The sequence below is a fragment of the Lissotriton vulgaris genome, chromosome 6 (genome assembly GCF_964263255.1).
Source record: "Lissotriton vulgaris chromosome 6, aLisVul1.2, whole genome shotgun sequence".
In the NCBI taxonomy this organism is placed as follows: domain Eukaryota; kingdom Metazoa; phylum Chordata; class Amphibia; order Caudata; family Salamandridae; genus Lissotriton; species Lissotriton vulgaris.
The window spans coordinates 869801396-869817636 of NC_141694.1; positions in this window are offsets into that span (position 1 = coordinate 869801396).

Below are 16241 nucleotides of genomic sequence, written 5' to 3' on the forward strand. Positions count from 1 at the left end.
TTGGTGTCACGTACATATGTGGGTAGGTTCCTGACATATTCCTGCAGAAAATGGTCCACATATCTGGAGATGTTTTCCAGAACACTCCCTTTGGACGAAATAATGGGTCTGCCTGGGGGATTGTGTTTACATTTGTGTACCTTTGGAAGCAAATATAGTATTGGGAGGATGGGATAGTCCCGTTTAAGATAGCAATATTCCTCCCACTCAATCCATCCTTTGTCTTTCCAATCTGACAGTTTGTCCCAGATTGTGGTGATACTAAGATTGTATTCCACTCTATTTCTCTTTTTGTATGTTTTTTCGTCTTTGAGTTGCCTCACAAGGACAAGAAGAGGAAGAAATACAAACAGAGGAGGAAACAGAGCACGAGGCCAAGTGGGAAACAAGAAGGGCCAAAACAAGAAATACTAAAGAATGGATGAAGACCAGGTAAATTGCTCTATCATTAACCTTTCTTCACGAGACATTAGCATGAAAGACAAACGTACTCTTTGCTTAGGTCTTTCCTTCTGTCCCTCAGTACCCATGAATTATGTGAACGACAAGATTGATTTATTTAAGTTTTGTCGCAAATTAAAACTTAAGAAGTGGCATGCATTGAAACCAGCTAGAAGCAGGAATGATTGCATAAGTAATCCTAGAGAGGTGGAGGACAATTTGATCATTGGGGATATAGACAACTTAATGGCATTGGACGAAATAAACAATGAAATGAATGAGCATGAGATAAGTCTGGAAGCCAAACGTATCTTAGAAGCACTTGAGATACAACACGATAGCAATACCAGAAGTAACTTTAAACCCCGATCCACCTTCACCCCAAAATTATACCATGATAATATTGACACTTTTCAAGAAATAGTGGGCAAAGAACTTCTCCAATACAGTAGCCAGAATTGGCCGAGAAAAATGAAAAGTTTCAAACACAATATTACATCAGCAGAAAAATCAGCTATGAAGGAGTTAGCAGAGGACAACAGTATTGTCATCCTCCCTGCGGATAAGGGTGGCAATATTGTAATCCTACCTAAAGACATGTATATAGGGGAAGCATTGAGGCAACTCAAGGACGAAAAAACATACAAAAAGAGCAATAGAGTGGAATACAATCTTAGTATCACCACAATCTGGGACAAACTGTCAGATTGGAAAGACAAAGGATGGATTGAGTGGGAGGAATATTGCTATCTTAAATGGGACTATCCCATCCTCCCAATACTATATTTGCTTCCAAAGGTACACAAATGTAAACACAATCCCCCAGGCAGACCCATTATTTCGTCCAAAGGGAGTGTTCTGGAAAACATCTCCAGATATGTGGACCATTTTCTGCAGGAATATGTCAGGAACCTACCCACATATGTACGTGACACCAAAGACTTCCTGGACAAAATCAAGGATGTCAAGTGGGAAAGGGATCTACTGCTCATAATGCTTGATGTTAGCTCATCATACACCTCAATAGAACACACGCAAGGCATTGAGGCATGCGCCAGATTCCTGAAAACCCGTAACATCAAGTATCTTGGACACACTACTATGATCTTGGACATGATGAGGCATTGCCTAGTTAACAACTTTTTTCTGTTCAATGACGACATCTATGTCCAAATGCATGGCACAGCGATGGGCACATGTTTTGCCCCGAGCTTTGCCAATCTATTCATGGGCGCATGAGAGGCTGACATCAGAAACAGACCAGATTTGCAAGAAGAGTTTCAAAATGTAACTATGTGGCTAAGATACATAGATTAAATTTTTCTTATCTGGAAGGGCAGCAAAGACATGGCTATCAAATTCATCTCCAAATTGAATACTAACAACAACAATATCACTCTTACGAGCAATATTAGTAACTTGGAGATTGAGTATCTAGACACTAAGGTGAAAGTTCAGGACAACAAACTTAAAACCGTACTGTTTCATAAAGAAACAGCAGGTAACACCTTACTGCACGCACTGAGTAGCCATCCTGAACCCCTGAAGTGGAGCATCCCTTATGGGGAGCTACTCAGGGCTAAACGCAACTGCAACACCTTTGATGACTACGAAAGGGAGGAAGCAACAATGGTACAAAGGTTCACCGTCAGAGGATACCCTAAATGGGTTATCAAAAGAGCCATTAACAGAGTGAAACTTGTAGAACGTAAGGACCTACTCACTAACCAAAGGAAAGATGATGTGAATATGGAGGATGATAATATCACCCGTATCATCCTCAATTACAATGGTAACTACAAACAAATAAAGAAAAGTATCACAAAAAATTGGGATATCCTAAAGAATGATCCCATAATAGGAAGTACCATCCCATCCAGACCCAGTATTACGTACCGCAGGGGGCGCAATCTGAGTGATCTCTTGGTGCACAACTTGATCAGCGACAACACACCTCGGGGAGTTGATCTCCCTGGATTCTTCCCTTGCGGTCACTGCAAAGCCTGTGCGAACAGCGAGATGGTCAAGGAATACTGGAATCCGAGCACCAACAAGATGGAAACTATTAAACAATTTTTAACTTGTACTACCATGTTCGTGGTGTATGTATTGGTATGTCCATGTGAACTGAAGTATGTGGGCAGCACCACGAAAATGGCCAAACAACGGATATTGGAACATACCAGAGCCATAACGAACAAAGACAAACAGTACCCCATTGCTCGGCATTTTGAGAGTCACCATTTTTCCAATGCTAAACTTCTGAGATACTATATTATTGAACAGGTGATCCTGTCCACAAGAGGTGGCAACCGTGCTTTAAGACTAAGACAACGAGAGTCGAAACATATTATAGGTCTCTGCACCCGTTTTCCGAAAGGACACAACCTCGATGAGGAATACAATGTACATTTACATGATGAATGATTGTTATTGATCCAACTTAGAATGTACAATTATATCCGTCCTTATATGCTTTTTCCAACAGGTTGAAAGGGAGGGACTCTGTCTCAGGCTTGTGACATCTGCACCCTAGTCCTTTCAACGTTGGCCTTCTCCATTCTTCACTCCAAGTATGTCTCCTTTTCTTTGAATCACAGTGCACTTAGTTATTATTTGTTATTTGGAACAAGGGTTTTTCTTGGCTGATCCTTAACCTAGTGCTCGAATTTGCTCCCTTGAGATCGTGTGAATGTTTATATATATACATTATGGGTAGATCAGTATGACTTGGACACTGGCAATCTTCAGTATATTTTACTGTTTACACCGTGACTCACATTTACATTCTACCCCACTAACAAGGGGATAGGATACAGTGCGCAATCCTGACTAATAGTGATAGTTTTCACTTCTTGCCCTCTATAACCCACTAACCAGGGTATCAACATACATGAGAGCTTACCTTACCTTAGGGTGCGCAGGGGGCACATTAGACATACAGTACACTTTGTGTTTATAGCTGTCGCATTGCGCTACCATGGGAACCGCCGCATTTCCAAATGCCGATCACGTGCTACTACAACAACCAGCTCTTGTACATGATTGGAGGAACAGGACACGTGACCCGCAACTAATGCCGGCTTACGATAGTTTCATACACAACTATCACAGCCAGTACACTACGTATAAACATCACGTATACACACGGTACCTTGCCAGTCCTTGTCGTTTTTTACAATGCTTATTTTGTTTGATTCAACAAATATTTGTACTATGTACAAATCGTTAATTTATTGTTTTCATCAACATACTATGACAGACAATTAATGTGAGATATGGTTGTATATGTATATCTGGACATTTGTTACATTGTTACTATGTCATACCCATTCTAAGATGGCGCCTTCAATGACTAAGTTCAGGCTTGTTAGTCCATCGTTGATGTTTACATGTGAACACACGGTAAAAACAGCAAACTTTCAGAGTACTATTGTGTGAACAAGCACTCACGGAGTGCGAAACGCGTCACGTAGGGCTTATGGCGTGAATAAACCCTACTTTTTTGACAGACCTGCAGTGCAAATGTGGATCATTGTTGTACCTGAGTGCACGCTTGGAACGCTGCTTTGAACTTCATATTGAGTACCGGATACCTCACCGGCAGCGTGCCACCCCCACTTGACGAGGGATACCCCACTGAGGTGATCTTTGGACTTATATATATAGTTAGGATTTTTTTCAATGCAAAATCTCAAAATTCTATTGTGAATAACTTTGGTGCCGGTTGACGAATTTGCCTCGCGGAGCTCCGGTACTTCCTTGAAAGTTTGGGGGCGATTCGTGAAGCGGGGGCCGAGATAAAAGGGGGGTCCCAAAACGTGTTTTCCCATGTTAATTTCCATAGGGCGGTCAAACTCACTTTTAGCCCGAATGGCTGAATGGATTTCCACCAAACTTGGCAAAATTGTAGGAACTGGTAGCCCGATGTGCCTTTGCTATGTCTCAAGATATGTGCTCCAGTGGATTAAGAGTAATTTAGGTTAAAAAATATATATATATCTATGGCAGCGCCCCGGTACGCGGACCGGGGAGTGCTCTGGGCGCGCCACGCGAGGTGCGCACGGAAAGCTGATTGGCTCTCGGGTGTCTGTAAACATTCGAAACATTCCAGAGCGGCCGCCATCTTGTGTCTCGGTAGGATCGTGACACAAGAGGTGGGAAAAACAAAGGGTGAAATGACCATAAGGGGGCAGAGTAGACCCCCCTTGACCCCCTAGGTTTGATGTGGGGGCTATAAAAGGGCCCAGCGGGTGAAAAAAACATTTTTTTTTGATTTGCGCCGGGGGAGCGCCCGGTACGGGCACCGGGGAGCATACCATGGGGAAAATTGAATGATAGAGTTTAAAAAAAATTTAGCCTTTTTTTTAGAAATTGGAGGTAGATCTAAAAAGAACTGTTTTTTTCTTCTTTTTGTTGTTTTATATGTTTTTAATGTTTTTTTAACATTTTGTACTTTTTTTGGCTTTTATGAACTATTTTGTATTTTTTTTTGGTTATTTTTATGGGGAGAAACAAAAAACAGGGAATTGAAAATAGCTCAACAGGAGCAAAAAAAAATCAGGAAAAAATTAGGGTTTTTGGGGGAAATTGTGGTTGTCACCAGCAAGGAGGATGAGCTTTAGGCTCTGCTCACCATAGGAGATGGTCTTACCACAAAAGATACAGGTGACCCTAAATTCTCCAAATCGTGGTTGAATGCAAGGGATTGTCTCCCTTGTCTCTGGTCCCGAAGGAGTGGGGTGTTTTCGGTTGGAGGTGCTGGGTGTAGATTGGGGAGGGTTGCTGGCCAGTTCTCTCATCTCTGCGGCAGCATAGTTGTTAGGATGCTTGCGCTGCATGTGCCTTATCATGGTATTGTTCCCAAATGAATATTTTTTATTTGGGTTACCCCTTGAGAGTTCCATGTCACAGATAAGGCAAGTCACCTTTGCCACATTCACTTTCTTTTTTCCCTCAGGGATGGAAAAAAACTCCCATACAATGTGTGGCTTGGGTTGGTATGGGGTATTGTGTTCTTCCAGCCACCTCCTCCTGCTCCCCTCCTCCTCTTCCTCCTCCTCCTCTTCTTCTTGACCACCAATGTGATGTTGTGGTGGTCCTCTTGGTGGTGGTGGTGGTGGTGGTGGAGATGCTCCAGCTGATGCTGCAACTGTAGCCATTTCAAAGTACAAAATATACCTCAAAGATTTCAAAACAGGTCTTCCTCAGTCAAAGGACAAAGTCAGAATAAGGAAAAAAGGTGGGGTCTTTCATCATTTGGAAAAAAAATGTCCTGAACCAATGAGAAGTGTTATTTTCAGGTCACAAGACTAGGGATTTCATCATTATGAAACCAAAACTGTTCTGCACCAATTAAAAGTTTTATTTTCAGGTCACATGTACCGACGCGCTTATGTGACGCGCTCCCGGGCGCGCCCGTAGGCGTGCCCCGGGTTGCGTCGCGTAAGCGCGTCGGATGTTTACGTTGCGCGATTGTATTCGCTCGAGTGCTTCCGGGTGCGCATATGATGTGCGTATCACGTGGACACGGCTACGCGATACGTCACGATGATGTTTTCGTTCGCGGCAATAGCGCTAACGGGACGCTCTCCGGAGCGCGCCCTGGGGCGCTTCAAAAGACTACGTTTCCGGGGCGCTCACCGGGGCGTGCCCCGGGAGCGCTCTAGGGCAAAAAATTTTTTTTACAAAAAATAAAAATATATACATTAAAAAAATTGTTTTAAATACAAATATAATATAAGATTCATTCATTTTCAAAAATAATACATATCATAGCTATAGACATTTGCTATTAACAAAATTTTGAAATTTACTGAAAAAAAACATAGGATTGGGGCCTTATATATAGTTAGGAATTAGCATTTAAAAAAACTATGAAATTCACTGAAAAAAACATAGGTTTCACACCAGTTATAGTTAGGAATTAGCATATACAAAACCTATTAAATTCACTGAAAAAAACGTAGGTTTCACATCAGTTATAGTTAGCTGGAAATTTTACTGACATAAAACCATTGAAATTCCCACGTTATAGTTAGTTGGACTCACTATAACTTGCGCGCCTGCAATGCACTGCTGATGACATCACATATTACATCACTCATGACATGGTCAGTGACATCACTCATGACATCACTGATGTACAGCAACTCACACACCCACTCACAGACCCTCACACATTCACACACTTTCAAACCCACTTATACACTTCATACAACCACTCACCTGCACACCTACTTGAACACCCCAACAGACACTCACTTACTCATTCACAGACCTAGAAGGCAACTCACACAAACACCCACAGACCCACACAGACACTCACACACCCACTCCAACAACCACTTACACACCCACACAACCACTCACACACCCATACAACCACTTACACACCCATACAACCAATTATACTTCCAGTCACAGAGACACAAAACCACAAACCCACTCACAGACCCTCACAACCACTCACACATACACTAACTCACGTACACACCCACACAAACACACACACCAATACAGCCAATCAATCAATCAATCAATTAGGGGAATTATAATCACAGTACTCACCCCTGAGGGTCTCAAGACGCTAGGGGCGTAGCAGCTCTGTCCAGTCAAAGAGCAAGGTCTTGAGTGTCATCTTGAAGATGTTTAGGGAGGGGGTGCATCTGATGTTGATCTGGAGCTCGTTCCAGGTCTTGGCAGGGATGTAGGAGAAGGCTCTTCCTCCTGTTCTGGCTCTGCGGATGCGGGGTTTTTGGCGAGGGGGAGGTTGGCAGATCAGAGGTTTCTTTTGGGTGGGTGGAAGGAGATTCTTTCATTGAGGTATTGGGGTCCAATGTTGTGGAGGCATTTGCAGGCATAAGTGAGAATTTTGACGGTGACCCTCTTCTCAACGGGGAGCCAGTGGAGGTTTGGCAGGTGTAGGCTGATGTGTTTCTGTCAAGGGATACAGAGTATGAGTCTGGCCGTGGTGTTCTGTATGGTCTGGAGCTTGTGAAGCAGAGACACACACACACACACTCACAGACCAACAAAACCACTCACACACACACACAGCACCCACTCACTTACTCCCACTGCCACACAGCCACTCCCACACCCACTCATACATCCACACAGTCAATCACATAGCCACTCACACACCCACACACAGGCAATACACTTATAGAAATTGCATCGATCATGTCATTTGAGATCTCATCAGTGACGGCATTAGTGATGTCACTGACCATTTCATGAGAATTGTAATATGTGAGATCATGAGCAGTGCATTGCAGGGGGGCATAAGTTATAGTAAGCTCAGGTAACTGTAACTGCTGAATTTATATGGATTTGTGTGTGTAACGTCCCTATAAAATGTGTTTGTGTCAGTGAACATACATATAGCGTGCAGCTCATTAAATCACTATCTGCACCTTACCTGCTGGGAGTGCGCATGCTTTCTTTCCTTGGATATTGGAAAAACTCTGATATACATATATATAAATATATACACACATACAGACACAAACACATACACTTTTAATGCCATGGATTGCTTCAAGCAAGCCCTGCTTTTCAAAGAGAAATACTTGGATGCAATGTCGGCAATGTGTTTGGCACAAAAGAGTGTGTTTTTTCTGCTTCACACAGGGCATCAGTCAACAGCTGTCATGGAAAGGCCAAATGGGGGGCAAGATAAAAGGTGCAGGGACAAGGTCCCGTCTGTACCCAACCTAGCATGTCAGTGACTAGGAACAAGTATTTAGGGCATTGAACCTTGGCCCGTTTGTTCACGCCACTACACAATCCTTTCAACAAGGATGAAAATGTCACAAGAGTTTTGTTTTTACATGCACCAGTACATTGTAAGCAGTGAAAGTCATATTTTCTAGCTAATTGTGACTCTATTTTTAAAAGCCCAGGCGAAAGAAAGGTACTTCGCTAACATCACCGTCCCAATTCTAAACAAGGTAGTGAGTGCACTGGGTGACCTTTTCTACCCTCCCTTTTGCAAATGCTAGAGTGGTCTCTGAGGCTTTTCTGCCTCTGATCTCAAGATTGGGCCAGTAAAAGCTATTGAACGCCTTCTTTGTGCCGTGTTTTCCAATAAGATCAGAGGAGCTGTAATTGCAGACCTGTCAATAAGCTATCTGCTGGCACTATTTAATGGACATGATTATAATTTGTCATTGGCTAACATCAAGCGATTGATTGCAGACAACTGGCAATTAGCATCTTCTCCCTTAATGCTGTCCAGGGAGAAATGACTTCAGAGTCCAATTCATCTAAAAGCTTCACAAACTGCCCGCCGGTAATTCTCCCGGAGGGCCTTTGCAAGAGGTTATCAGACAAGTGAGAGATTCAACACATTCCTGTGTCCTCGGTTAACCCTACGTAATGTTCCCATCAAATCTTGATTCTGTGTGCCCAATTCTCGAAGCCATTAGCACGCCGACATTCATCCGAAGTTGACAAATGGCTTGATTGATGTCTGTAAATGGACATGGATTTATATACCTGAAAAAGATTTAATTACACACTTTATAGACTGAGTGGATCTACTCCTAGAGGTGGAAGTTTACTTTGCAGGGCAGAAATAAACTGGAAAGTTTGTACATGTAAACAAACTAATGTGTTTGTCGTTTACTTGGCATATTTTCACCCTGAACACGGTTGGATAGTTACTCTTTTTAGGAAATGGCAAATTTGGATTTAGGGTGATAACAGGGAGGGACCACCCTGTAATTTATTTGAAATGATTTAATTTATTTCAAATAAACATTTTTCCACTGTAGAAAAAGCACACACATGTTCAGCAGCACCGAATGTTGCAACGTATCCATGTACAACATGCACATTTACTATGCTCTATTAGAGAATCTAAATGTACTAGGCATTACTGTTGTCTGTTCGAGGGGAATTTATGTTTCTCTTCCTTTTTATCACATTAGTTGTTTGCGCAATGCACTTTCTGCTAGAAGAGAAAACATAACAGTTGGGGTTTTATTTGGAATGGTCTTTATGATAGTTTTTATTCTTTTATCGTATTTTATTTAAAACTTGAGAAAGAACAACTGACTGTTATTTATATGTTGCTTTGATGGTTTGTATAAACCGAATACAGATAAAGATAATGATGATGAAACATGTACATAAACTAAATCAAAAACTATTATGCACGGTCGTAAATGCAATTCCTACGCGAATACCTAGGGTTATTGCTTTGAAGCTCTTGCAATTGGAGTTTCTAAGCTATACTATTGGACTCTTTAGTTAATTCAAAAAAAGTTGGAAATTAACTCTAAATGTTAAAGGATATCGACAGGGTACACGTCCAACTTGCTTTGTGCATGAGGTTTCAAAATCTAAATAGAATCATGTTGGGAAAGATGAGCATGTAAACATGATCCCAGAGCTTAAGTGGACAAAATAACACACTCCCTACCATTAACCATAAAATCACCACTCACTGAAAAGTCTGGGATTTAGATTATTGATAATATTACATACTATAGAAAATAAAAATTGTATTTTGCATGTGAATTGTTTTATTTAAACTATTATTTAAACGTAACTCACAAAGAGTAAATAGAAATGGTGAATGCCAGTAATTTGTATGGTGCATGGAGAGGCTGACGAAATATTTGTCTTGTTATTAACGTACATTTTTGTGTGCTAACTTTTCGTACAGTTTCAACCAGCGAAGAGATTATTTCCTAGCTGTAAATGCAAGGGGTCATATTATCAAGGGATTTATCTCCGCTTTTTTGGCTTTAAAAGCCGAGAAAGCGGAGATAAAATTATCTCCCTATCAGCACCAGGGTGCTAACACGCAAATTCGCATGTTAGCACCCTTTTTCTCTACGCTTCCCCTTGCATCTCTAATGAGATGCAAAGGGGGCGTTCCAGAGAAAAATAATAGGAAAAATGCTGCTAAGCGACATTTATCCTATTATCAAGGATTTCGCTAACCCTGTTAGTGATAAAAAAAGCAGCGCTAACCGCGGTTAGCACTGCTTTTTTTACACCTGGTATTTTCCTGGGGTGCCGCTCGCTCAGAGGAGTCTGTCTGCTGAATCCCTGGATAAGCTACAGGAGTAGCTAGTGACTATTCTAGCCCGCTGTGTTCCCTGGCGTGAGGAGGTGTTTGTTGCGAGGCCGCAGAGGAGGCGAGAGGTGCGGCCCCGGGACTGCGAGGACCAGCCCACAACAGCCACAGCTGTGTCCTCTTCCCGGGTGAGCCGCGCCCCCTCCCAGTGCCCGCCCCCACCAAGTGCTCTTCACTCCTCGCGGCCCCCGCTTCGCGGGAGCCGCTCGCTCGGAGGAGTCTGTCTGCTGAATCCCTGGATAAGCTACAGGAGTAGCTAGTGACTATTCTAGCCCGCTGTGTTCCCTGGCGTGAGGAGGTGTTTGTTGCGAGGCCGCAGAGGAGGCGAGAGGTGCGGCCCCGGGACTGCGAGGACCAGCCCACAACAGCCACAGCTTTGTCCTCTTCCCGGGTGAGCCGCGCCCCCTCCCAGTGCCACGCCCCCTCTCCACTCAAGTGAATAAAGCAAGCCCAGTAACGCGCATCGCGGGACGCGCGCGGGGCGGACCCCGGGGCGAAGACCGGGCAAAGAGCGGGCCGTTTTAGGCCGTTAGATGCCGGCAGAGACCGGACCGGGCCTCCCCTCTGACGTAGTGCCCCTGCCAAGACTCTTTTTCCCACTCTAGTCAGCGTTCCTGTGTGTTCCTTTTTCCATGGCTACCAGAGTATCCAGGAGCAAGGCTGTCCAACAGTGTTCTAGCACTCTGGAAAAATTCTTCCCTAAGGCCAGTGCTGTGGCCAACAAAGGTCAAACAGTGCTAGACACCCTCCCTGAGGTGGGCACAGAAAATGTGCTAGTGGACTCCTCGGATTCCTCTTCAATTGATGCTAGTACTCCACTACCCCTTGACGCCACCCACCTGTCACTCATGGATAGTATTGACCAGACCATTGAGTCAGTCCTACAACAACTCAGGACCCCGTCAAATCTCCAGAGGGATAGAGAGTCATTGCGCCTCTCTGGGGTTGTAGAGCCCTCTTCCAATGTGAACTGTGCGGAAACAACTGAGTCGCAGGATGTGGGCCAAGTTGTAGTCCTAACAGAACCCGCAAGCAGCAGAGGGGACCATCCACCGAAAAGAAAAAGGTCAAGGAAGTTAAGAGGGGCAAAAAGGGCCAAAGGGGATACAACCAAGCAAATACTGGATGTCAGTACGGACATTTCGGCCTCTCGTGAGATCATTTCTCTGGGAACTGGGTCCGATCACTCTGGCCTGACAGTAGCTACAGCTGTACCAGTGTGCTCAGGGCCGTTTATATTTGGTGGGACCTCTCCTAACACCGTAGACTCGCTAATCAGCTCATTTACGGACATCCTTAAGAACTTATTGAATCCCTTGTCTACAAAACTGGACTCCATAGAAGCTAGACTCATGGCTTTAGAAACTTCACACAAAAGAAATAGTCCTAGTCTGGGGTTGGGTCCAAATGCACAGACGGTTCCTCGGGAATCAGTGGGGAATAGACCTCCTACTGCTGTAACTAGCACCCAGGCCCAGTCAGGGGTACAACACAGCATTACCGGTAGTCTTGCCCCCCAAATGCCCTCTTCACAAACGTCTAGGCCCCCTGTTCCCGCTCCAAGAAGATCCAAGCAACCCACACCACCCCAACAAACGGGTGAGGGGAGTGCTGCTAACAGACACATTGGCCGCCCCATTAGCCCTAACACTAGGCGCAGGGCGGTCAATCTGCCCCCCGAGGCAGTGGCATATACGGCGATTATGGTGGGAGTTCCTGAGCTCACTGGTGATGCTAGAGAGCCGCAGGACTCACTCCGTAATAAGGTAATCAGCTGGCTTAACATCAACAGGCCCCTCCCTCCTAACATAAAAAGAGATGTATTGATGGTCAGAAGGATTCCATGGATTGGAGTTACCCCTAAGAACAGGGCGGGGGACTGTATCATAGTAAGCTTCAAAAGCCCACTGGTTGCCCCATATATCTGCAACTGGCTGGTAAGGCCAGACAAGTCTAACATCGAATTAGTGTCCCTCTCACACTTCTACCCAAATGTTTGTAATTCAGTTGTGGGGAGGGAACAGAGCTGGACTAGAGTGGGCTTTGCAGTAGATGGTTCACGATACAGACCCAAGCATAATACACTTCCCGCTCATGGCAATTTCATCCACCAGAATAGATTCTCTTGCCTTGACCAAGTAGATTGACCACAAATGGGAGATATACTAAGGCATTCAGAAAAATCTGCCTATGGAGTTCCAGTCAGGGGGGAAGTTATATCTGTTCCCGCAACCGATAAAAGGGTCCAGGTCCTTGCCAATGAGGGAATGACCTCCTTGGGAAGTATCCCGGGTCAAGCAGAGGTATCATCAAACACACTGATTGCCCCCAATACGCAATCAGTGGAGGTGGCTGTATTGTCCACCCCTCCGCCCATTACAACTGGCCCGTGTGACTCTGACGATCCTACAGTTACCATACCGCCCGTCTCCTGTGGGGCAGGCTTGCAACCACAAGGTCCAGGGCTGAGAATTCTTTCCTGGAATGTGGCAGGCATCATAAGCAAGGCAGGTACACCGGATTGGGATCTCCTGGTAAATGGTAGTGACATCCTCCTTTTTCAGGAGACATGGGCAAGGGAACCACAGACTAGAAGGGGGTTTGATATCTTTGAAATCCCAGCAAAGTGGAACGGGAGGGGGAGACCCTCGGGAGGTCTAGCGATCTGGGTTGCGAGCCACATTGGGTGTCAGGCGGAAAGGATGGTCACACTTTCACAGGACATCCAGTGTGTGCTGCTTAGAGGGCCTGGCAGAACAACATGGGCCATTGTTAATGTTTATTCGCGACCAGTTGCTGCGGCCAATGAATCCCCCACCCTAGATGAATTGTCTTCCTTTCTAAGTCAATTGCCAGGTGACCTCAAAATAGTGATGGGAGGGGACTTTAACTGCCACTTCGAACCCCTGGAAGGTCTAAAGGAGGGTGCTCTCACTGCTGAGGATGACCACTGGGGAGTCCCACCTTCCTCCTCACCTCACCCCAAAGCTTGGTCCCCGCTGGCAGTACAACTTACGTCCCTCACCCTGAACTTTGCACTGAGGGCGTGCAATGGACGCACCCCATCTGACACTCCCTCACTGTGCACATTTAACAGAAAGGGCCACGAGTCAAGGCTGGACTATATATTAATAGACATCACCATGTGGCCTAAAGTTCATGATTTCAGGGTGCTTCCGAGGACAGATAGTGACCATAATTCTCTTCTACTGGAGATCCAGCATCCAGTCCCCGCAGTAGGGTCGCCAACTACTGACTCTGGTGATGATCAGGGGGACATGCTCCTCACCACAAATAGGCGTCGGGTGAAATGGGGGAAGCTGATTGACAAAGAAGATGCTATAAACAAGTTATATGGCCTAGCACTCCCCAGGTTCCAGGAGGTGGACGCTCTCATAAATCAACCAAGACCCCTTGATTATAATGAGAGATTATCTGGCATTCATCAGGATTTAGTGAGGGACCTTGCAGAGGTCTTCAATCCGGTGGTACAATCAAGAAGGAAAAAGACTCGTACCCCCACTTGGTACACCTCTTCCTGTAGGAAAATCAAATCTGAGCTAATCTCCGCCATTAAAGAGGGCAGCGACAAGGCGAAGGTAGTGGTCCTCAGGAGGGAGTACAAGCTAGCACTGGCCAATGCAAGGGCAGAGTGGGATTGGAACCATTGGCATGATCTGTCTGAAGCCCTAAAAACTAAAGACTCTAGAAAATTTTGGGCCCTGGTAAACAACGGGACGGGGGAACTCAAATCCACAGTGGAACCCAACATCGCCCCCTCTGTTTGGGAGGCTCACTTCGGAGCACTTTATCAAGAAACCACTCTATGGCCCGAAGGGACGGCGGTGGAGTCCCCCTGGTCCCAGGATATGGCCCTGGAATTCTCCTTAGGTGAGGTGGTGATTGCACTGGAGCGCTTAGCGCTGGGAAAGGCACCGGGGTTGGACAAGCTACCCGGGGATCTTTTCAGACACCATCCTGACATCTGGGGTCCGTACCTTCTTATCCTTTTCAACGCTATATTAGGAGGTATGGCGGTCCCCTGTTCTTGGCTAGGGGCTGAAATAGTGCCGATATATAAGAAAGGGTCTCCTCTGAGCCCGGCCAATTACAGGCCGATTAGCCTTATAGATGTCCCCCAAAAGCTCTTTGCGCGCCTCATTCTGAACCACCTATTAGACTGGGTAGAGGATAATGATATCATGAGCCCCTTGCAGGCTGGCTTCAGAAAAAACACGTCGACCATGGACCAGATCTTCCGCCTCGTCCTCCTCTACTGGAAGACAGTGAGGAATGAGGGGGGAAGACTGTACATGGTCTTCGTGGACCTGAGGTCAGCCTTTGACCTAGTCTCACGCAGGAAACTGTGGGAGGTGTTGGAAAAGCTAGGAGTACCCCCCCAGTTACTCAACATCCTAACCAGGCTGCACGAGAACAACTATGCGCAGGTCAGTGTGGGAGGGATGGCAATCTTTCGCCCAGGTTCCCTGTTCGTCGAGGGGTGAGGCAGGGTTGTGTCCTGGCACCGACCCTGTTTTGTCTATTCATCAATAATGTCATTTCATATCTGGAAAACGTCAAGGACAACGACGCCCCATATTTGGCAGGCAGGAGGGTTCCGGCAATTATGTTTGCCGATGATACCCTCCTGCTTTCCAAATCCCCCATGGGGATCCAGAGGATCCTGGATGGATTTGGTCTTTTCTGTCGTCAACACGGTCTGGAGGTGAACACAGAGAAGACCAAGTACATGATCTTCAATCCACCAACTAAACCCAGGCCCAATCCCACCCTGGGTACTGTCAGCCTTGAGAGGGTGTCTACTTTTATATATCTGGGGGTAACACTGCAGGAAAATTTATCATGGGACCGTCAGATAGCACGATCAAGGGTCAAACTGTCCCAGCTGTCGGGCGCAATCCTGAAGGTGGCCAATACTTCCTCCTTCAAGCCCATAAGCCCGGCCCTTGAAACTTATAGGACTCAGGCCAAGGCAGCGGCAATGTATGGCAGTGAGTTATGGGGGTACAAAGCTGGAAAAGACCTACCAATAGTGGAAAATAGTTTTTTAAGGCGCTTACTAGTTCTCCCACGAGCCACGCCACTCCTGCCATTGAGAATGGACATGGGTCTCCCCCCTATTGCAGAGGAGCTTGTGTCAAAGCCAGTGAAGTTCTGGCACAGGCTCTGGTCCACAAATGAACTTCATCACTATAGGGAGGATCTTACCCATGTCATGAGCTTGAATTGCAATGGCAAAATCCCCTGGCTCGCCTTTGTAAAAAATGAACTGCTTACCATGAATCTCCGTGACCTATGGGAGGATCCTGCGCGAGGTTGCCAAAGGATCTCGCGCAAAGCCTTGACCCAAATCTGCAAAGACAGGTCCCTTGCACATATGATGGATGCTCAAAATAGCGGCACTTTAACTGCGCGATTCCTGGAATCCAAAAATTCGTATGTTTTTGAACCTTTTATGGATTTTATTTTCCGCATCCTGGCGAGGAAATTGTTTGTTCAATGGAGGCTTGGCACACTTCCCACTAACTCATTTACCCACAAGTGGACCAATGGGGTGATAAAACATGTCCTTGCTGTAACATCCATGAGGAAGATGACCTCCACATCTTGTTTGTGTGCCCTGCATATCAAAGGCCCAGAAAATATTGGATAGCGCCGCTCTGTAAGAACCTGGGGTTTAGAGAGT